Source organism: Eretmochelys imbricata, chromosome 3 (assembly GCF_965152235.1).
Source record: "Eretmochelys imbricata isolate rEreImb1 chromosome 3, rEreImb1.hap1, whole genome shotgun sequence".
Classification (NCBI taxonomy): domain Eukaryota; kingdom Metazoa; phylum Chordata; order Testudines; family Cheloniidae; genus Eretmochelys; species Eretmochelys imbricata.
Window position 1 is genome coordinate 1,846,407 of NC_135574.1, and position 23,131 is coordinate 1,869,537.

General features: G+C 54.4%; 1 protein-coding gene across 1 annotated transcript in view; it reads right to left on the reverse strand.

Moving 5' to 3' along the window:
- Positions 1-16,189, reverse strand: part of DPYSL5 (dihydropyrimidinase like 5) — a 100,708-nt gene extending 84,519 nt beyond the window's left edge. The window contains exon 1 of the mRNA XM_077811479.1: positions 16,088-16,189. The gene's annotated coding sequence lies outside the window, so the exon portion shown is untranslated. The remainder of the gene's footprint in view (positions 1-16,087) is intronic.
- Between the last annotated feature and the right edge of the window lie 6,942 nt (positions 16,190-23,131).

Consider the following 23,131-nt stretch of genomic DNA (forward strand, 5'->3'; position numbering starts at 1 on the left):
ACCCTCCTCAGGACAGGTCTAGCCAACAAGGTGGTAAAATGCTTGCAGCCAGTCTCCCGCAGCACTCCCGCCTCCACTAGCCACGAGGCCAGACCCACAGGGAAATCCCTTGACTCACTAGTGCAGACACAGCCTGCGCCGGCAGTACATCAGGAGCTGGACACCAGCTGCAAACTGGATCAGCATGCTGCTTGCCTCACCATCCAGGGGATTTGTGAGACTGAACAATTCCAGTCCCTGCTAGCCCCTCCTCCCCACTTGATGAGCTATCGTTCTTCTCCATTCTTCGCTGCAGCTTTGCGAGCCCATGTGCTCTGCATACATACCGTGCTGCTCCTGGCCAGGTCTAGGGATCCCACTTCAAGGATGATCTCACAAAGGAATCGGATAATGCCCTACGCTTTGCCAAATCCACCGCTAGCTCTTTTGGAGACATACCCCCAGAGGACAGGGTTAGGAAAGCGTCCCCATATACTGGAGTTACAGACATGGGTAGACACCTGCTTACAACCCTGGTTACTGAGTCACTATTCCTAGGCATTGCAAAAACATGGCTGACAGAAGAAAAGGCAATGTCTTTCGGGCTGTATTAGATTAGCAGCGGAGCTACCGAGGCAAGAGAACTAATCCTCGTGCATCTGACTTACGAGCATGAAGGGACCCTGTACGCTGCCCCGGCTTGTAGAGCCAAACCCCGCACCGACACCGGGCAAGAAAACGTGCTGTCAGCACTTCCCTGTTGTCGCACACTTCTTTATGGAGGAGAGCGGATGTCCCCACTGAGCCTGGCAAAACAGGGGCATGCGCCAGTCCCAGCAAGGATCCAAGTCTACTCCCCTGGCCCTCTCCAGAAGAGTCTCCCCTGGGAGAGGGACGAGCAAGGCAGCGCATGGCTGGCGTATTGCATTCCTCAGGCCCACCCAGGGCTGCCACTGCTGCAGCAAATGGCTGCACATGCTCAAAGCATGGGGGAGAGAGGAGGGAAATGGGACTGCTTTCCCGGAGCTCTCCCAGGCCACCCCGAGGATGGTTTTGTGGGGGGAGAACACCTTTCCAAGGCCCATCTGGGAGAGCAGAGAGACTGCTAGGCCGTAGCTATTGTCTATCAGCACATTATTCTCTTTGCTTTCCACAGCCACTCATTTCACCATCCCAACACCCAGGAGACCTGGAGCAGCAAGTTCAGCTCTGTGGACTTGCTCCATGCGCTCCCTACTCTACGTGCCTGACAGCACGGGCAGCAGACCGGCTGGCTGGCTGACGGACAGCAGTACGCATTTCCAATGCCCACTGGGCCGAGAAAGGAACAAAACGGACTGCCATGGGGGAGACAGAGAGCTCTACCCAAGCCCCGTTTGCACTCTGAACTCACGGCATTTTCTGATCTGTCAAAGGTGACTCTGGGGAAGACTTGGACAGAAGAGTAGAAAAGGCAGAGAGTCCCCTGACTTGTCCCGTAACAGGAGTGTCACAGCTCCACAGGACTGGTGCTAGGCCCCCACTTTGAAACAGTCCCCTGGAGAAACCCCTTTGATGTGCCAGAGCTCCAAGGGTCTCGTTCTTCCTTCAGGGTCAGCCACGTGGCCTCACCACCTCTCTGGGGCTTCAGACCTCCTACTTCATAGCGTGAGCTCTGCCCAGCGAGAGCAACTGAGCCCGACGCCTGGGAGAGAGACTTGTCCACTCCACAGGGACCAGTGCACCCCAGCCAGTATTTACAGGGACGCTTAGGCCGAGTTTTCAAAACAGCCAGGTTTCATCAGTCAACTGGAACACGGCACAGCAAGTCCTCAGGTTAGCACAGAGAGGAAGGTTAAGCCATCAACCATTCTGGTCAGGACAGAGCGCAACCAAGCCGTAGTGAATGCTATTTTCTGGCTCTGACTTCCCTCCTCCATCAGTTCCCAGGTGGGAGAGCTCCAAGTTTCTTCCAGAAGTCCCCCTTTATTCCCCACACTCACACCTTCCAGTCCTTTGTTCCGAGCTGGGGCCTCTGCTCCACCTCCCTGCTGAGAGGTGGGGAAACCCTCCTCCCTCAGGGTCACTGGTCAGCATCCTGTGTATGCTTTCCACCGCTTTCTCAGATCTTCCATTGGCATGGGTCAGCCTCGGCCAGTTCTTTTTCAAAACCCATTCACCGTGCCCAGACCACTAAGTGGCACACGCGCACCTAGGTCTCTTCGGCTTGGTCTACACTGAGGTTGACCCAGCAATCCCTCTGAGGGGCGTGAAGAATCCACAGCCAGGCATGGATGGCACTAGGTCAACAGAAGAATTCTTCCATTGACTTACCTACTGCCTCTGGGGGAGATGGGTTACCTAAACGGATGGACCCCATCGGAAGTGTCTATGCTGAAGGGCTGCAATGGCGCCCCTGTGGCTTTTCTACACTTGAAATGCTCTTAGTCTTCCCTGAGAGCCAACTCAGTCCTTCCCCGCCCGCCCCCCAACTGGGCAGCCATGCAAAGTATAGGGGGAACTGATGCACACAGGACTCAAAACATACTACAGAAAATGCCCGCTGTGTCACAAGGGGTACAGAGGGGAATCTCCCTGCCATGGGCACCTCTGCATGAATGGTCGTGCAAAGACAGCGTGAGGGGAGCACGACATCTGATAACACATGGGGAGCACGGGGTTCTCCCAGTTCAGTGAGCACCTGTTTGTGCAGGACATCCTAGGAAGAGGATAGTTAGATGAGAGCTATTAAGTTGCAGCCTGTCCACCGCCCCCAGGCGGACTGGTCCCTAGAGTAAGTTCTACGGGGCTTTGCCCCGTTCACATCACAGAACGGGACCCTCGTGACTATTCCAGCTTCATGCCGATACGTCACATCGCAGAGACCTGCGTCATCCAGACTGACACGAGTCCGCTGCCTTTTCCATCTGCTGGACCAGGATTGGGGCTAGCAAGTCCTTCAGCGTGCATGGTGCTGTACACACAGATCAGACAAGGTCTCCATTCCAAGAAGCTCCCAATCCAACCTGTGAAGGTAACATGAATGGGGGGGGCTGCCAGACCAGCTAAGTGGGGGGCTCTTAGGCGAACAGGAGGGTATTTGTGCACGTGGGTTAGAACCAATGACTAGAGCGGTGGCACTCACCAGGATGAGGGCAGTGGGAGGGGCTGTTTGATTGACAAGCCTAGCCCGGTCGGTGGGGAAGAGGCGGTGCAGAGCACCGGCCCGAAACGCAGTGTTTCAAGGGGGGATTAAGGAGGTGGCTGTTCCAGGCATAGGGGCCAGGGAAAAGGTGGCGCAGAGTTGCAGACAGGACCGAGGGGAGCACTAGGCCATAGTCCAATGCAGTCCTGTGTTATAAAGCCATGTCCAAGCCTTCTTCAGGAGCGGGGGGCTCCCCTGCCGCACCCCAGACTGGCACAGGGGTGATGCCTGAGGCCAGCAGGATTCCAACAGCTCCTGCTCCCAGTAGCACAGTACAAGCAGACCAGCTGGAGACATGCTGAGCACAGCCACCACCCTGGGACCTGCAAGCCACGGGACAGAACAGGGGGTCAAAGCCAGTGTTATTCTCGAAGAGCAGAAAATCATCATGCAGCTACATTCCAGCCATCACCTGACACAAATAAACCCTGCCAAGGGGTTCTTCCCCGTGACCTGGCACATTAGCCCAAGGCAGCTGAAATGGCTGGAGTGGCCTACGGTTTCCTTCAGGCAGAAAGAGCAGCCAGTAGGAGGGGTGGGGTTTGCGAACATCTTTATGCAGTCACGTACTGCACTCACAGGACACACTACTCCATGGATGCTGCCTTCCCGCTCAGCTCCGCTCCATCCTTCCCGAACTGCTTCACCAATCCTGTTCCAGCCGGCACTAGCTGATCTCTCCAGCTCTCTGCACAGACACGAGCAGCCATTGGGCTCACTAGGGGGGTGCTGAGGACCTGCCCCATCAGCTGAAGTTTATTTGTTTATATAGTTATGGATTTTCCACACTCTGTTTCAAGACAGACAATGGGGCAGGAGAGGGGGTGATAGCAGGTCATCTCCTGGGATAAGTTCAAACCTAGTCAAACATCCACCCTACAGAGCCACAGAAGTCAGGCCTAAACCCGAGTCCTCCTGAAAATCCAGGTGAGTTACCCTCCCAGCAAGGCAGAGTGCGACGGGAGACTCCTAGCAGACTTGCTTGATCTTGAGGAGTCTGCTGCAAAGGCTGAATCTACAGAAGTCCTCTCCAGCAACACGCCTGGCAGTCCCAGTCAGACCATTCACTGATAATGAACTGAAACCGAGTGCGGCTTTGCAGTCCAACATTGGTCAAGCAGGAAAGGGAAGGTAATTTGTAATTTTTTGGTTTAAAAAACATGCTAGATTGTTCGACAGCAAAGGGGACAAACAAAAGACTGAAATTGGGGAAGGGCTGCACCTCCCCAGAAAACATTTATTATTTTTGATAAAAATTGGTGCATTGCAGCACAGAGATGAAAGAGGGTTATTTTTAATGACGGCACTGGATTCTGAAACAAGTGAAGGATCCTGTACAGATTCCAAGAGATGACACATCAGTGGAGAAAAACTCTATTATCACGCGCTGTGTTTTGTATCAAGTGCTGACAATCTGCTGGATATGGGAGTCATTGCAGAGATTACAGGCATCTGCAGAATGAACTAATAAGAGCAAAAGATACTTCCAGGCACGTCATGAGCTTCCCAAAGACAGGGCCAGATTTTAAGTGCCATGGCTAGGTTTATAGATAAATAAGACTACAGTACCTTTCAACCTGAAGCCTCTCAGAGAACTTTACATATACAGGAATTACCTTTCCCCACCACTGAAATCTGGACATGCATTACATGACATGCCAAATGCAAGATCACACACCTAGAAACCAAGAGTGAGAATGGGACACTGCTTTGCAAAGCAGTGCCCCTGAAAGGGACTTGGGGTCATGGTGGGCAGGCAAGTGAACATGAGCTCTCCATGCGATGACATGGCTAAGAATTAGTGTGGATCCCAGGATATATGAACAGGGGAATATCAAGTAGGACACCTTTGTATAGTATTAGGGAAACCAGTACTGGAATAATGTTTCCAGTTCTGGTCTCCACACTTCACAATGGACGTGGACTAAATGTAAAGAGATTAAAAAATAGCTACAAGAATATTTTTGAGACCTGGAAGAGATTCTTTCCAGTCAGAGACGAAAGAAGCTATTTAGGTTTACCTAAGAGAAGGTTAAGAGGTGACTTGATCACAGTCCATAAGTACCTACAATGGAAGAAGATTTCTGACAGTAGCCTTTAATTTAGCAGTGAAAGGTAGAACAAGATCCAATGTCCGGAAGCTGAAGCTAGACAACTGCAGACTAGAAAAAAGATGCAAATTTTTAACAGAGGGTAATTAACCATTGGACCACCTCAACAAGGGATGCAGCTGATTCTCCCCCACTTGAAGCCTTTAAATCAAGATGAATCTCTCTCTAAAAGCTTTGCTTTAGCTCTCCCAGGAGTCATGAGCTTGATGAAGGACTGACTGGGTTATTGTCCTATGGCTTGTGATGTGTAGGAGGCCAGACTAGCTGATCATGATGGCCCCTTCCTGCCATAGTGTGTGAAACGCAGCCATGTCTGGAGTGGGAGATGGTACCCAGCTGGACTTGTGCACAGCACATTACACAGCACTAGGTGAGGATTGTGAATCTCTATGCCTATGCAGTACAGATGTAGAGACCCCTCCAGAGTAAAGTGCTTGGACCTTAGTCTGTCATGGCAGAAGATTGGAGAATTGAATGGACCCTGTGGCATTTGAACTTGTCCTAGGAATCTGGATATTTGAAACCCAAATCCTAAATCCACTAAGATACCTCCTACGCCTAGTCAACACTGAATTCCATGAATTAGGAAAAGGTAGAGATTAGTGGCTGCAATCAGAAGAGAAAGACCAATTTTGCTCTGAGAGGCCAGAGGACAAAATGGGGGACTTGGTCCAAAATGGCAGACAGATGTGACCCAAGATGGCAGGCAGGCAGGCAGAAGGTAATGCATAGCTCAGACTTTTCAGAGGTTTCATTGTGCAGTTAAACATGTGGCCGGCAGAGAGAGATCAGGGACAGAGACTCTAGGATCCCGCATGCAAAACATGCTCACAGAATGAGCTTTCAGGAACAGATTCTCCACATGACCCAGACAGGAGCCTCACGGTCCAGGCCTCCCACTTTGCTCAGGACACCTCTCGGCTCAGAGCACGCGTGTGCACAGCACTCCCAGAAAGGGTTGTCTTCACGCTGCAGTCATGCCACGTTTGGCATGTGTCCGCTCTAGTTTGGGTTAACTCCCCCAAACCCTCCTTTTTATAGGCTTAAAACCCGGCATGTGGTTCTTCAGGAAATGGGACTGGGTTTGGGACACTCAGAGCGACATCCAAAAGCCCCTTGGCAAGTGCTGCTCTGAATCCCCCACCCACCAGCTGGCGCATCCCCTGCCTTTCTCTGATCTATTAGCACACATCACTGAGTCTTTTTATCCCAGCCCCGAGACTCTCGAGGAACTAGGTACAATACAGCTCCCTTGTTTCTAACACAAGCAACCTGCCATACTTTTGCAAATCAATTCAAGCCACTTTGCTGGTTTGGTAGCCTTTGTCCCAGTCTCAGAGCGACACGCTTACTGAACGCTGAAGGCAACCTCCACCACATCCTCTTAGTCACAACATCAGACTCTAATCCTTCTTTTGGTTTCCTCTATTCAAATCCAACCTCTTCTCCTGCAGCCCCTGGCTCTTCTTGCAGCAAAGGGACTGTTAGGAGTGGCTCGTGAAGGTCTAATTTCGGCTACATAGCCGCAAAGTTTCCTAATGGATCTGTTAGCCCACAGATTGGTGCCCCACGGGAAGGCAGCCTCACCTGCTGACCAGTATCGTGCCTCACACTTCGACTGTCAGCTCCTTGGTGCAGGGTCGGTCTTTTCCCTCTGTTTGTACAGCACCTGGCACAATGGGGTCCCGATCTGCGACTAAGGATCCTAAGGGCTACCGCGCACAAATAATAATGCCCTTTGCAGCAGGGGCTCTGTCTTGCTATACACACCCAGTGCCTAATACAAGGGGGCTGGAGCGGGTTAGCCTCTAGGTGCCACCTCAATGTACACAACACAGGATATCAGCCTGGACTGGCAAGGCCTTCACAGTCTCTCTTCTGCGGATTATCCTCAGCTCTCCAGACAGCGCCCCAAGGATGCTCATGCTCCTTTCCCCACCTCCATGCCTTCCTCCCATGTGACCAGCAACGCAAATTCATTCACAGATTCCAGTGGAGAAGACTGGGATGCTTTTCCTTCCTAGCTAGGGAATGTTGCTCATGGGCTATTCCAATGAGTGTGGCAAAATCATCTGGGCATGGCTCCTCCACAGCTCCCATAGCCCCAGGGGCACGCGCAGGAATAAATATTTGGCCACTTTTGGAGGTGCACTCGTTCTCCCTCCGCAGCCCGGGGGCTGGAGGAGCTTGCTTTCCCCGCCCCAGGCCCAGAGGAGTTCTGTGCCTCCGCTGATTGGGGGCCATGCCCCGCTAGCCCCCCTTGTCTGCACACCCCTGTGTAGCCCAGACTTTCCTGGGTGGGACAGCAGGGGGACTTCAGGTATCCGTGAGCCTAGTGGTCCCACCTTAGCTCCTGTGACATCACCACCCCCCATTCTAAGTCATGCCCCATCAGTCCCATCCCCAGAGATGTTCATTCAGGAGCGCTTCAGACCAGGAACCACTGCAGTTCCAGGCAGGCACAGAGCAAGCCCAGGAACCATCACTCCAAAGATTAAACGGGAGTGGGAGGAAGGGATAATCTAAATTAGATGCATCTTTGTCACCAAAGGGAGCTGATGAGCTCTGTCTCTCTGGGAGCCGTGTTATCACAGAAGGACAATAAGAAAACCCCAGGTTATGCAGCCTGGCTTATTAACAGGAAGTCCAGAACAATATACAGCAGGAGGGTGGCCTGCCAACCCCTTCCCAAGACTGCCCCTGCAATAATTCACTTTACAGTATGTGCAAGCAGGTGATGGGCAGTTTCTGAAATACAAGGGATTTCTCCTCCTAATGCAATGGCAGCTGGGCACACCTCCCATCCCAGTGGCATGCTTCCACCCCACCGAGCTGCTTCTCCCATAGCTAGCTGAATGACTGCACTTCCTGTGCACAGGGTCCTGCTCTCACCTTAAGAACACCATCCAGACAGAAGAGCAAAGACATGAAGGGAAACGAGAGAATCCAGACAATTTCTGCACCAGGCTATTGTCCCCTTGGTCCTCACATGCCCCACCAGCAGACCCAGCCGCAATGAAAGCATGCGAGAAGATGTGAGGGATGTCGTGATTGAAGCTTGAGTGATTTTTAAGGGTGGTCTGACCCATTTTGGCTGCCCAGAGTTGGACCCTGAGCTCGTCCTTGGTCCCTGGGTTTCCTCCTCAAAGAAATCAGCAGATATTCTCCTTTCCTCAGACAGCTTCAAAGAGCCAAAAATTAGAGATTGTATCAGGCTTTTTTCAATCAGCCAGGCCAATCTGGTGAGAGCTGCCAGCCCAGGCACAAAGCCTGCCTGCCCACCCCCCAAATCACCATGACGATAAGAACATTACAGCTCCTTCCGTCACCCGTCCAAAATATTATTCTGCTCATCACCAGCAAGTGGAATTGGGTCCTGCTTTGTTAGCTCCTGACCCTTTGCTCACAGCCAGTGCAGGGTTGCCTCGGGAGGGACAGTTTCTCGCACTCTGTCCAGCCTTTCCTGAGAGACAGGGCCTCCTAGATCAACACTGCAGCGGGGACTGAGCAGACAGACCCCTAGTGGGGCTCCAGCTGGCACCCTAACAATAGCAGCATGGACAGCTCAGGCTCTTGAGCCCACCTGACCTTTCCTTATTTTTGCCTGTTACTCCCAGGTCAACAGCACCCCTTCAACACACACAGCAGGCTTAGCCCCCACCTCCACTTCTCACACTCTCTAGATCTTCTCTGTCTGCCTTCACCCTCCTGCCCCCCTCGCATTTATGCTGCTCCTCTTGGAACTCCCTTCAGTTTGTCAGGATCCCGCTGGTAACGACAGGGCCACAGCGCTGCAGGTGCAGTCAGATCAGAGCTGGGTCGAGACATACTGGGGCAGTTGTAGGCATGAGGCAGCTCTGGGCAAGGTCATGTAAACAATGGGGCACTTTGTCACTTCCACCTTTGCAGGTCAGGGGTCTCTCCTGCCTAGCAGAAGTCTGGGTCCTGGACTAGCAAACCAGATGGACCCGCAGATTTACAGATGAAAACCCTTTTAAAGGCACTGCAATCCAATGTAGGGGACTTCGCACTGATCAGCATTGCTGCTACATTCCCTTCTGACCCTCTGCTCCCCTGGGAGGGACGGAGCAGTGGTGAGTTATTCACCCATTGCATCACCCGGCATCTGGTCTCAGCACTGGGAAGCCCCACTGGACAAGCAGGCTCCAAGTGCCATTCTGGGGGCTAACCCAGCAGAATCCTGCCCCACAGCACCCAGCCACACCCTGGGAGAGCAGATGCTCAGGGAGTCAGCAGCTGTCTGATCTCTGCAGTGCATGGGCTTGTCTCAACCCCCACAGGACCCACATTCTGAGACTCATGCAGCAGCCTGGGAACTGGGTCCCAGCTCCGAGCCATGGCTCATCAACTCCAGCCTCCCATCTCCAACAGTGGCCAAAACCAGATGCTTCACCGGGTGGTGATGGAGAATTAGGAGATAACTCGGCCACTGCCTGGAAGCCACAATTTTAGTGAATCCACCCCTAAAAAGCAAAACTTGCCAGCGCTGCTTTAACACTTTCCCTGCTGGTTCTTCCACCGTACCTGCTGTGCTGCCCTCAACGGTTACTATTCAGCTGAAGTCAATGGACCCATGAGAGACCTCAGGTACATCCAGCAGACGTCAAATGGCTCAAGCCACCGTTCACTGGTTTGGAAAGAAAAATACTGGGAAATACCAGGTTCGACTAGGGAACAAACTAACTCACACAGAGCCAATCCCAGTCAGTGTGTCAGCAGTGGTTAGCATCGATGGACCTTCCTCACCAGAGGATGAGCAGCAACAAAAGCCCCATTAGTAGACAGGGATACTGGCATTGCAGCTTCTTGCCTAGGTGCCAGAGACAACTAGAGCCAGAATCGCCACCCTGGGCGCAGCTAGGCAGTGTGTGGGCTGGCCGAGCACTGGGAGTGGCAGCCAGGGGCCTTGCAGGAAGATTTCCCAGCCCAGCAAGCACACTGGTCCGGAGAGAACTTTTCCTCTTCTCTTAAGAAACCGGCTAGAAGAGTTATTGGCTTATGCTAGCTAGGCAGAGAGCTACCATGTCTTCGCTCAGAGAGTCCACTATTGGAGGGGACAACGTCCTACCCTGGACCCATTTTGTAAACCAGACCCTGGTGTCAGTCTAGGCAAGGGCCAAGCTCCATTCCTGGTAGTAACAATGAGCCAGGTAACTCTCAGGCTCCCCAGATCCCAGCTCTCCAGCTCCAACATGAGCAGAATCCTCCGGCCATCTTGTTATGCATACAAAACAGCGCAGCTGTGTCTCACACCCTCAACGACTCCATGAGCTCCCCGCTCATTTCACAATCCAGCTCCAAGTTACCGTTTCCATAGCCCAGTAGGTATGGGCACTTTCCAGGCAAATACACTCCCAAGCTCCTTGCCCACCGGTGACAGAGCCTGTCCCTTTCAGGTATTGCTAATGTGCCCATCATTCTTCAGCGTCTGGGTGTAGCCTAAAGCAACATCAGAGATGTAACACGGATATGGATGGTGTGCAGGACCAAGGTGAACTGGGGAGGGAAGGGTACAGGTCCTTGGGAGGACAGTTCCCCTTTGGGATGAAGGGAGGAGGGATCTAAGCTGGATGCTTTAGGACGTGTTTTGTCAGTCTGTGTGTTTGTTATGGGAGGGGTGTGTTTCAGCAGAGGGTTAGACTCGACAGGCCTTGTGAAAGCAGTGAGTGGAGACCAGATTTGTACAAAGATGGGATGATCGAGATCAGAGACTGTTCCAGATGTAAGGGGCGACATGGCTAAAGGCATGGAAATAGCCATGGGAGAAAGCAGCCCAGGAAGGTCTGTGCATGGAGGAGTCAGCAAGGCACAGCTGCAGAGGGCCCTGCAGGAGAGGACCACAACATCACACACAGTGTGAGGGGAAGGTAAAGGACGGGTCAGGTACCGTCATTTGTAAAACTCTCTAACCTATCACAGACCTCCTCTCTCTCCTTTCCCCTCCCTCTGCTCATCTACTGTAGCACTGGCCTCCTCTGTTCTCTCCGCATGGCTGTGCTAGAGTCTCCTCTGCAGCTCCTGACTCTCCATCTCACTCCAGGTCTCGGCTAAGAACGTGTATCTTTTCCTGCCTGTCCCTCCTGGTGCCTCTCTCCCCTCCCCTGCCCACCCACGTGTTGCTGCCTGGCTTCATCACTGTATTCTGGAGCTCTCCATGCATTTGGGGACAGGTTGTTTTGCAGAGTCCCTTTCAGACACAGCTGCATTGTGTTGTAAGTAAAGTGAAAAATCACCTGGACCACTCTGTTGGCCAACAGCGTTTTCTGCCATTCCTGAGGGCCTCCACTCGCATCACATGCTCCCTGTCACGCGAATGAGTGGCTATCGTCCTCTCCCTGGGTGGCAGCACACGCATGATGGAGCTAAGTACCAAGACTCCTCGTGGAGCACCCACACTTCTGCTGCTTCAACCACCCAACAAAAACCACTGACACAATCGGACCTATTTGGCCAGAGAGCCCTGTGCTGCCTCTCCTCAGACCAGCCATGCTGAATGGCAAGGGGCCCCACGTCCTCAGACCAGGACAAACCACTTCATGAATGCCACCCCTAAGAAATCCTGGGCCTCCAGCAGTCTGGGGGCTGTTGTTTCACTGGGGGGGGAAGGGGAGGGGTGGAAGAGCCGCACTGTGTTTGGCATGATACAAACAGAAGGCAGAAGAGCCTGTGCCCCAGAGAGCTAACACTCTTAAAGAGAAAAGGAGGACTTGTGGCACCTTAGAGACTAACCAATTTATTTGAGCATAAGCTTTCGTGAGCTACAGCATCCAATGAAGTGAGCTGTAGCTCACGAAAGCTTATGCTCAAGTAAATTGGTTAGTCTCTAAGGTACCACAAGTCCTCCTTTTCTTTTTGCAAATACAGACTAACACGGCTGTTACTCTGAAACCTGTCATTATGCAAGGCACTCTTAAAGAGACAGGACAGTCCGACAGAGAGCAGGGGGAGGGAACAAGAGCACATAAGGTAGTACCAGCTCAAGTCCTGACAATTGAATATACACACCCAGCATCCCAAGCTACGCTACAGCCATCATACAGGGTGGGATCTCAGCGGCTCTCATCCACTGCAACAACCAGAGAGCCTGCCCTCAATTTTGTATTCCTTTTTCAGCAAGTCTATGCCATTTGCTGTATACGGCAGGGAGAAGGGATGGGTTGGCACTTTGTGCTCACCTAGCCCTTAAGATGAGATGCAGCATTTCCCAGGCAGACTTCCTAAAGCCACCATCAACACACAAATAGCTCAGCACACAGATGATTGAGCAACTGGATGTTACACCCTAGAGACTGCCCGCTGCAGACGTCTCCAGCCCGAGTACTTAGTCTTCAGGGGATCCAAGCACAGACATACACACACCCTCCATCCTCTTCAGAGCTAACCCTTTATGGATTAGCCTTTTCAGTTCTCCCCGGCTGGGAGGGAAGAACTCTGCCACTGCAAACAGCCACAGAACTCCATTCATTGTTTTCAGCCAGGATCGGAGGTCCTCCTTTGTTAGGGAGTCATTGACAATATCACTGCAGTTCAGGCTGCACTGAAAGCAGGATTGAAATCCCACTGTTTCACACTCTTTAGTCTCCAGGTTTGTCACAACAGACCTACAGAGCACATTCATTTTCCATCCTTGCTTATTAGAAATAGTTAATTTCTGCAGAGGAAACGTTTAAAAAACTCCCCTTCTCTGAAACCTTCCATCAAGGGCCTTACCCAGGGAGGTGTTAAATACTGCTAGTTTACAGCCACTACAATGGGAGTTTGGTGCTCTCATTTCTCCTGAGAACAGACCAGAAGTCATCCCTGGGTCTGGTATTTATTCCTTTGACTCTCCAGACTTGGGGCTAGGTGCCAAGCACATTTTAAAAATTTTATCATGACTGTACATATCCTCTCTCACCAATGCTACCCGTGACAGCGCAGGCCACATGACAGCAATGCACACAGAGGCACTACACACAACAGGTAACAAAAACCCACTCCTGCCCCTAGCAGAGAGGAGCCATTATTGATCCAGCAGACCCATTACAGATCAGTCAAACTATTGCACACCAGGACTATTGACCTGAGGGAGGAGCCGTCACATTTCATCGTGTCAGTCTGGCCTCCACCCCAGACACACTAAATCAGACCGGCTAAAAAGCCCACAGGAAAGTTTTACGGGGAGAATTTAATTAGCAAGCACAATGGCTGATTTTCACACCTCAATACCATGCCATTTCCTTTGCTTCTTTCAAAGAGTGGAAATAATTAGATACCATGCACAGCTACACACAGCAACCCTGGAGAGAAGGCGACCTAGTATTAAGTCCCACGCCAGACATCACTCAGATGTATAGCAATGTAGAGCTGTAAGGGACCGCTAGTCCTCTCATCACCGAGTCCAGCCCCTTGGGCTGAGGCAGGACCAAATAAAGCTAGACCATCCCGGACAGGTGTTTGTCCAACCTGCTCTTAAAAACCTCTCATGATGCAACCCCACAACCTCCCTTGGAAGACTATTCTAGAGCATAACTGCCCTTTTAGTTAGAAAGTTTTTCCTAATATTTAACCTAAATCTCCCTTGCTCCAGGTTAAATCCATTACTTCTTATCCTAACTTCAGTGAACTCAGAACAACTGATTACCATCCTCCTTATAACAGCCCTTAATATGTATTTCAAGATTTATCGTGTCCCCCTCACTCTTCTTTTCTCAAGGCTAAACATGCCCAGGCTTTTAAACTTTCCTCGTAGGTCAGATTTTTCCAAACTTTCTAATAATTTTTGTTGCTCTCCTCTGGACTCTCTCCAATTTGTCCACATCTTTCTTAAAGCGTGTCCTCCAGCTGAGGCCTCACCAGTGCCAACAAGAGTGGGACAATTACCTCCCATGTCTTTCTTACAAGAGAGACACCTATTAATAAACCCCAGAATATTAGCCTTTTTTGCAACTCCATCACATGGACAACTCATATTCACTTTGTGATTCACTATGACCCCCAGATCGTTTTCAGCAGTTCCCAGCCTAGCCGGTCATTCCCCATTTTGTAGTTGTGTATTTGATTTTTCTTTCCTGTGAACAGTACTTTGCACTTGTCTTCACTGAATGTCATCTGGCTGATTTCAGACCGATTCTCCAGTTTGTCAAGGTCATTTTGAATTCTGATCCTCATGTCCTCCAGGAAAACATCCCCAAATACTAGCCTACTTTTTAGCTCCAGAAAGGAGCTAACTAGGTGTGTAGGAAACAGTGATCCCTCGTGATCTCTCCACTGTAACCTTTCTTCCACACGTGCCCCTTTCCCATCGGTTGTTTGCGGTCCCTAGCTGCCCACCGCAGTGTACCCCTCACCTTGCCATCTGAGCATTCACCTGCATGAGCAGAAAAGCAGCCACAGCTCCTCCAAGGTGCTGGTGTGTGGGAGAGGAGAGGGTCTTGAAACTGCTTTGCTTCTCTCACTCTTTAGCCACCCCCTTTACTTGTATTTCTTCCTTGTGGTCTGTATTAGTGACTGGGGCTCCAATCAGGGTTTAGGATCACAGGGTGTGAGGCACTATTCACACCTCAGTTCCTCTAGTATACACCTGAAATCACTCCACTGAAGTCAGAAGAGATGTCCCAGATTTACCACCCATTCACGGGAGACTGTGAGCGCCTCAGGAACGGAGAGAAGGAGAACTAGTGCCACCTTAGAGACTAACCAATTTATTTGAGCATAAGCTTTCGTGAGCAGCAGCTCACTTCATCAGATGGGAGGTGCATCTTTACATCTACCTGTAAGAGTCCCTCCCCGGGGCTCAACTACAAGGTCTCGGTCTAATCTCAAACATCGGCCGGGATTGCGAGGTTCCGCCGCCCCCCCCGGGGACCACCGCGCCATCTCACAGCTACTGCTTAAGTAGAGCAGGAGAAGGTGGAAAGAGAAAGGGAGACACACACACTAGGCAGCTCTCTCCTCTCCTCTCCCGCAGGCAGCCTGGCGGTGCCCAGAGAGCACCGTGAACGCCCTGGGCAGGCACAGAGGAACCAGCACCACGAACTCCCAGGGTGTGCAACGCCGCTTCCACCGACGGCCTGCTGGGCGTCAGGAGCCAGCCACACCCCCGCACCCCCCCGCCGCACCCCCGCACCCCCCCGCCGCACCTTCCCCCGCACCCCCCTTGCCTCCCCCGCACCATGGAGACGGCCCCGGCCCCGCAGCGGGACTGGGGCCCGCCCAGCCCCTCGAAGTGCCCGGGACGGACTGACCCTTCTCCCCCACGGCCAGCCGGCCGCCCCCGCCGGGAAGCCCAAGGGAAGCCGGCGGGGCCCGCTGGGGAGCCGGACGGAGCCAGCCCCGGGCTCCGAGAGCGGGGAGAGGCGACAGCGCTGCCCGGGCGGGGAGGCTGCGGGGCGCCGCGGGGTTCTCCCGCCCGCCGCCCCACGGCCCCGGGGGGAACGCGTCCCGCGCCGGCCCCCGGGACCGGGCTCCCCGCTCCCCGCCGAGGCCGGGCACGGGACGGGCGCCAGCCCCAGCTCCGGGCGGGGCCCGGCTACCCGGGGGGGCCCCGGCCCAGCGCGGACAAAGCCCCGCACAAAGAGGCGCCCCGAGGGGGCCACGGCGGCGGGGCGGGGCCCGTGGGACGGGGGCGGCGGGGGCGCGGCCCCAAGACAACAAAGGCTCGGCGCCACCCGGCCCCCGGCCCCGGCCCCCTCCGAGCGCCGCCCGACCCCCGGGCCCCTCCGAGCGCCGCCCGACCCCCGGGCCCCTCCGAGCGCCGAGACAAGGGGGGAGCGGCCCCCGCCGCGGGACACGCCCGCCCGCCCGCCAGCACCTGCAGCAGCGGCCAGTCGCGTCGGGAGGCCCCGGCACCTGCCCCGGCCGCCCCTCGCCCCGCGCTCCGTGGCGGCTCCGCTCCGCGCCTCGCACCGCTCGCGTCTCCCACCAACCTGCGCTGCTCTGCGGGCGAGGCGAGGGGGCGGGGCCGAGCCGCCGCCCCCGAGCCCGAGCCAATCACAGCCCGACCCCTGCCCCGGGTGGGCGGGGCCTCTCCCCCCACTCCTGGCGGCTCGGGAACTACCTCTCCCGACGGGCCCGGCGCCATAGACACCAAGGGGCGTGGCTCGAACGGGGGCGGGGCCGAGTGCTCCGGACACGCCCACCCCTTCCACCTGCTCCTTTGGGGTTGCCATGGTGACCAGGGAGCCTTCACAAAGGCCTCTCCCAAGGCTCAGAAAGGGAGGGGGAGGGGCCAGCTGCACCCCATTCATGGACCCCCAGAGCCCCCTCCCCCCTGGGTTAGTGCCAGCATGCAGGGCAGGGTGCCCCAAAGGGCCTGCTGCTGCCACCCCTACAGAAACCTCCCCTTCACCCCACTGTGCCCCAAAGCATCTTCCCTTCACCCCAAACCTCCCCCTTCACCCCACCGTGCCCCAAAGCACCTCCCCTTCACCCCAAACCTCCCCCTTCACCCCACCGTGCCCCAAAGCACCTCCCCTTCACCCCAAACCTCCCCCTTCACCCCACCGTGCCCCAAAGCACCTCCCCTTCACCCCAACCTCCCCTTCACCCCACCGTGCCCCAAAGCACCTCCCCTTCACCCCAAACCTCCCTCTTCACCCCATTGTGCCTTCAGGCATCTCCCCCTTTGCCCCAAATCTCCCACTCCATCCTGTGCCTCCAGAAACATCTCCATCCCTGCAAATCACCCTTTGCCTCACCCGTTGCTGCACTGTTCCCACCTCGGAAAGCAACCCTAGCCGGCATTTATTCCAAAGGGCACATTTTCTCAAGCCCCTCCACCCCCGGCACGCAGCAACCTGTCCAGCACCCCCACCCCAGCCAAGGCCTGCCCGAAATGAAGGTGTCGTGCAGGGGTGTTGCTGAGGGACTGCTTGTTTGCACAGGGGAGGCAGTGTGGCCCAGTGAGTGGAGCACTGAGCTGTGGGTCTGTGTGCCTCTGCTACTGGGTGGCCCTAGGCAAATCACTCTTGCCTCAGTGTCCCCATCTGTAAAATGGGGATAACAATGCTGTGCTCCTTTATAAAGGGCTTGGCGAGCTACCAACGAACTGGGCTAGAGAAAAGCCAGGTGGTATGATGATGACAGTTACCTGGGGCTGAATTACCACAAGGTTGGTGTTAAAAGGTTACGTGCCCACTCGCACAGTGCACATCGAACGGCCCTGATTTGTAGAGCCCTGCCCCAGGCCCCAGGGTCTCGCTCGCATGCCGGGACTGGCACCTGGGGGGTCTCCTGCAGCATGCTCCGGGCAGCCCCTCCTGCAGAGCTCTGGTAGCAGCCAAGTGGAGCTGTCCCTGCGCTTGCTGCTCCTGCAGGTTCGCATGGGTGACAGGTGGGCGTATGGCCCCTGACAGCATTCAGGGCACCCTCGGTTTTGTTTCCTCCATTCCTCCCCTGGGCCTGCCCCTTGGGGCTGGAGGTGACCCGCAAAGACACTGACACCCCAGACCAGGCTCAGGGTTGCAGAGGTTCATGGGGCAGTACCCAACACCGCCGCAGCTATGGACAGCACCGGTCAGGGTCCAGCCAGCAGCAGAGCCGGGGCAGCGGTGGACCGGGGCAGGGCTTAGCCCAGAGACGGGCCCACATCCCCCTCTCCTCTATACACGCCCCTCCCCTGCTCACAATGGGCCGCATGCCCCCCTGCCCTTTGGAAATGGCACCTCATGCACAGGGCGGGGAGGCGTTGCCATGCAGCTTGGCTTTCACCAGAGGCAAAAGTAAGCCGGTACGCCCCGGTACGGTGTACCGGTAAGAGCCAGTGCGCCGTACCAGGACCGGCTTTCCGAGCGGGCAATTTAAAGCCCTGGGGGGGCTGCGGCAGGGATTTAAAGGGCCCCGGCGCTCCAGTCGCTGCTAGTGCCCCGGGGCCCTTTAAATCCCCGCCAGAGCCCTGCTGCCGAAGCCCTGGGGTAGCGGCAGTGGCGGGGCTCTGGCGGGGATTTAAAGGGCGGGGGGCGGTAGCGGCAGCTGGAGCCTGGGGCCCTTTAAATCACCCCCGAGCCCCGGGGCTCCCAGCCGCCTCTGCAGCTGGTAGCTCGGGGGTGATTTAAAGGGCCCCGGGCTCCCAGCCGCTGCTACCGCAGCCGAGCCCCGGGCCCTTTAAATTAAAGGGCCCGGGGATTTAAGGCCCTGCCTCTTCCAGTTGAGGCCAGGCCCCCTGCTCAGGACTCCGGGGAACCGGTAAGTCCTCTGACTTACTTTCACCCCTGGCTTTCATCATCCAGCAGCTGCTGCCGCCACCTCTCTGCGGCTCCCAGGAACTGCTCCTGGTGCCCAGGGGGACAGGCCTGGGAGCAGGGGCCTCAGCTCAGCGGGGCATGCCAGGCCCAGACTGTTTTAGTGAGGGGCAGTGAGAGCTCAGGTTTTCCTGAATCTTCCCCCCTTTATTCAGTCCCCCTCTGTCAACTGCCAGGAACCCCAGCATCCTCCACTCTGAGCCTGGGGGGTAGGGGCAGAGTCGAGACAGACTCCCCCTCAGACCACCCAATTCTGAGCCATGGGGGAGGGACCAGGTAGATCACCACCCTCACCCCCTGACTCTGAGCCCTGGGGGTGGGGTCTAGGTAGAGAACCACCCCCATATCCCCGACTCAGAGCCCTGGGGCAGAGTCGAGCTAAAGCAACACCTTGATTCCCCTACTCAGAGCCCTGGGGCAGAGTCGAGCTAAAGCAACACCTTGATTCCCCTACTCAGAGCCCTGGGGCAGAGTCGAGCTAAAGCAACACCTTGATTCCCCTACTCAGAGCCCTGGGGCAGAGTCGAGCTAAAGCAACACCTTGATTCCCCTACTCAGAGCCCTGGGGGCGGGGTGCAGGGAGAGCACCGCCCCCTCGGAGCCCTGGGGGCGGGGTGCAGGGAGAGCACCGCCCCCTCGGAGCCCTGGGGGCGGGGTGCAGGGAGAGCACCGCCCCTCCTCTCTGAGGCTAGTGGCGGGGCAGGGACAGGGTGTGCTGGGCTGTGTCCAGCACCCTTGGGCAGCAGGCAGCCGCGGCACTGCCTGAGGGGACACTGCTGCTTCTCCCCCCGCTGCCCTGAGCTGGCAGCTCTGCACCCTCACATCAGGTGCCTTTCTCCCTTGGGGGCCCCTGCGCTGCCACGGCTCCACCTGTACCCCCCAGGTTCCCTTACCTCTGGCCCCGGTGCTGGGAGCCCTCTGCCCCACAGGCCCAGCGGGAGATGCCCTCGCAAGGCCCTTGGGTGGCCGGGCTGCTCCAATGTGTCTCTTCCCGAGGCCGCGCCAGCCAGAGCTTGCTGTGCCGTGACCTCTGCACGCCAGCTCCGAGGGGCCACAGGCCAAGCTCGCCGAGCCGCTCTGGAGCCAGCCCAGCAGGCGGGAGTGAGGAACATGAGGCTAGAGCCAGCCGGCTGCTGCCTTGTGGCTGGCTGCAGGGCTGGCTTTCTTCTCCACGGCCCCGCTGGCCTGCTGCTCAGGGCTGGCCGTACCCCCTGTGCCATGCAACTCACCCTGCAGCCCGGGCGCAGGCTAGTCTCACCCGTGGCGGAGCAAGTCGGCGTCCCGTCCAGCCGCCTTGTGCCAGGGCTCCAGCCTGACTCCAGGCCAACCCACCCTTTTCTGGGGCATCTCCAGGCCTGTCCTCGAGCACGGCTTCCCTGCGGGCTGCTGCTTCCGCCCTCCTGCTTCGGCCCTGGGCTGCGTCCGCCTGTGGCCTGCCCCTAGGCTTGCCAAGGAACTGTCTGATTGCAGAAAACAGAACACCCCTGCCCCACCCCTTCCCCGAGGCTCTGCCCCCACTCCCTCCACCCCCCACTCTGTCACTCACTCTCCCCCACCCTCACTCACTTGCTCATTTTCACCAGGCTGGGGTAGGGGTAGGGGGTTGGGGTATGGGAGGGGGTGAGGGCTCTGGCTGGGGCCGTGGGCTTCAGGGTGGAGCCAGAAATGAGGGTTTGGAGTGTGGGAGGAGCCTCTGGGCTGGGGCAGGGGGTTGGGGTGCAGGGGGATGAGGGCTCCGGGGTGGGGTGGGTATGAGGGGTTGGGGTTCAGGAGGGGACTCTGGTCTGGGTCTGAGGGGTTCAGCGTGTGGGAGGGGGCTCAGGGCTGGGGCAGGGGGTTGGGGTATGGGGGGATGAGGGCTCCACAGTGGGGCTGGGTGTGGCATTATGGGTGTAATATAATATCTCATTGAAAGGTGACAGGGCCAGAAAGAGTTAATGAACTCCCAGACTGACCTGACCCAGGGCCGGACTGGATCTGTAAATGAACAGAGCTGTGAAATGCAGCCGGCATTGTGTGAGAGAGAAGGGGAGCTGTGTGCTCTGGTCTTGTGATGTCAGCAAACAAGTCTTGTCTGTTGCTATAGCCTTGATTCAAAGATCAAAAGAGGAATATTAACATTTAGGAAGACACTTGAGTGAAATAGTACTATTGTCCATAAAAAGAAAAGGAGGACTTGTGGCACCTTAGAGACTAACCAATTTATTTGAGCATAAGCTTTCGTGAGCTACAGCTCAGTTCATCAGATGTATTCAGTGGAAAATACAGTGAGGAGATTTATATACACACAGAACATGAAACAATGGGTGTTACCATACACACTGTAACGAGAGTGATCAGTTAAGGTGAGCTATTACCAGCAGGAGAGGGGGAAAAAAACAAAACATTTGTAGTATTTGTAGTGATAATCAAGGTGGGCCATTTACAGCATCTGAGGAACTGTGTGTGTGTGGGGGGGGTGGAATAAACATGGAGAAATAGTTTTACTTTGTGTAATGACACATCCACTCCCAGTCTCTATTCAAGCCTGAGTTAATGGTGTCCAGTTTGCAAATTAATTCCAATTCAGCAGTCTCTCGTTGGAGTCTGTTGTTGAAGTTTTTTTGTTGAAGAATTGCCACTTTTAGGTCTGTAATTGAGTGACCAGAGAGATTGAAGTGCTCTCCGACTGGTTTTTGAATGTTATAATTCTTGACGTCTGATTTGTGTCCATTGATTCTTTTACGTAGAGCCTGTCCAGTTTGGCCAATGTACATGGCAGAGGGGCATTGCTGGAACATGATGGCATCTATCACATTGGTAGATGTGCAGGTGAACGAGCCTCTGATAGTGTGGCTGATGTGATTAGGCCCTGTGATGGTGTCCCCTGAATAGATCTGTGGACACAGTTGGCAACGGGCTTTGTTGCAAGGATAGGTTCCTGGGTTAGTGGTTCTGTTGTGTGGTGTGTGGTTGCTGGTGAGTATTCGCTTCAGGGTGGGGGGGGCTGTCTGTAAGCAAGGACTGGCCTGTCTGCCAAGATCTGTGAGAGTGATGGGTCGTCCTTCAGGATAGGTTGTAGATCCTTGACGATGCGCTGGAGAGGTTTTAGTTGGGGGCTGAAGGTGATGGCTAGTGGCGTTCTGTTATTTTCTTTGTTAGGCCTGTCCTGTAGTAGGTGACTTCTCGGTACTCAAACCAGTCGGAGAACACTTCAATCTCTCTGGTCACCCGATCTCTGACCTAAAAATCACAATATTACAACAAAAAGACTTCAAAAACAGACTCCAATGAGAAACTGCTGAATTGGAATTAATTTGCAAACTAGATACAATTAACTTAGGCTTGAAAAGAGACTGGGAGTGGATGAGTCATTACACAAAGTAAAACTATTTCCCCATGTTGATTCCTCCCCCCACCCCCCACTGTTCCTCAGATGTTCCTGTCAACTGCTGGAAATGGCCCACCTTGATTATCACTACAAAAGGTTTTCTTCCCCCCCCCCCCCCGACCCCTTTCTCTCCTGCTGGTAATAGCTCATCTGAAGTGATCACTCTCCTTACAGTGTGTATGGTAACACCCATTTTTTCATGTTCTGTGTGTATATAAATCTCCTCACTATATTTTCCACTGAATGCATCTGATGAACTGAGCTGTAGCTCACGAAAGCTTATGCTCAAATAAATTGGTTAGTCTCTAAGGTGCCACAAGTACTCCTTTTCTTTTTGCGAATACAGACTAACACGGCTGCTACTCTGAAACCTGTCATTATGCAAGGCACTGCATTTAGCCGCATGGAGTGGAAATCTATCAACTTCATGAAAAAACTCATACAGATACAGACAGACATCATCTTCCTTTCCAAATGCAAACAGATGGACATCGTACCAAAAGGACTGAAGGTAAAAAATCCATTACAATCTACATACCACACAGACTATGCTGACAGCTTGTGCCACACGCTCTCAAAGAAACTGCGGAATCACCTGATCAACATCCTCTACAGCAAACAGGGAAAGATTAAGAATGAGCTCTCAGAAATGGATACTCTCATAAAAAACCAACCTTCCACACAAACTTCCTCGTGGCTGGACTTTACTAAAATTAGACAAGCCATTTACAACGCACACTTTGCTGCTCTACAAAAGAAAAAGGACACTAAACTTTCTAAACTACTACATGCCACAAGGGGCCACAGCAATGGTTCCCTTAACCCACCCGGCAATATTGTTAATCTATCCAACTATACTCTTAGCCCAGCAGAAGAATCTGTCCTATCTCGGGGCCTCTCCTTCTGCCCCTCCACCCCCACGAACATGATACAGTTCTGTGGTGACCTAGAATCCTATTTTCGATGTCTCCGACTCAAGGAATATTTCCAACACACCTCTGAACAACATACTAACCCACAGAGACCTCCCTACCAACACTACAAAAAGAAGGATCCTGGGTGGACTCCTCCTGAAGTTTGAGACAGCAGACTGGACTTCTACATAGAGTGCTTCCGCCGACGTGCCCGGGCTGAAATTGTGGAAAAGCAGCATCACTTGCCCCACAACCTCAGCCGTGCAGAACACAACACCGTCCACAGCCTCAGGAACAACTCTGACATCATAATCAAAAAGGCTGACGAAGCA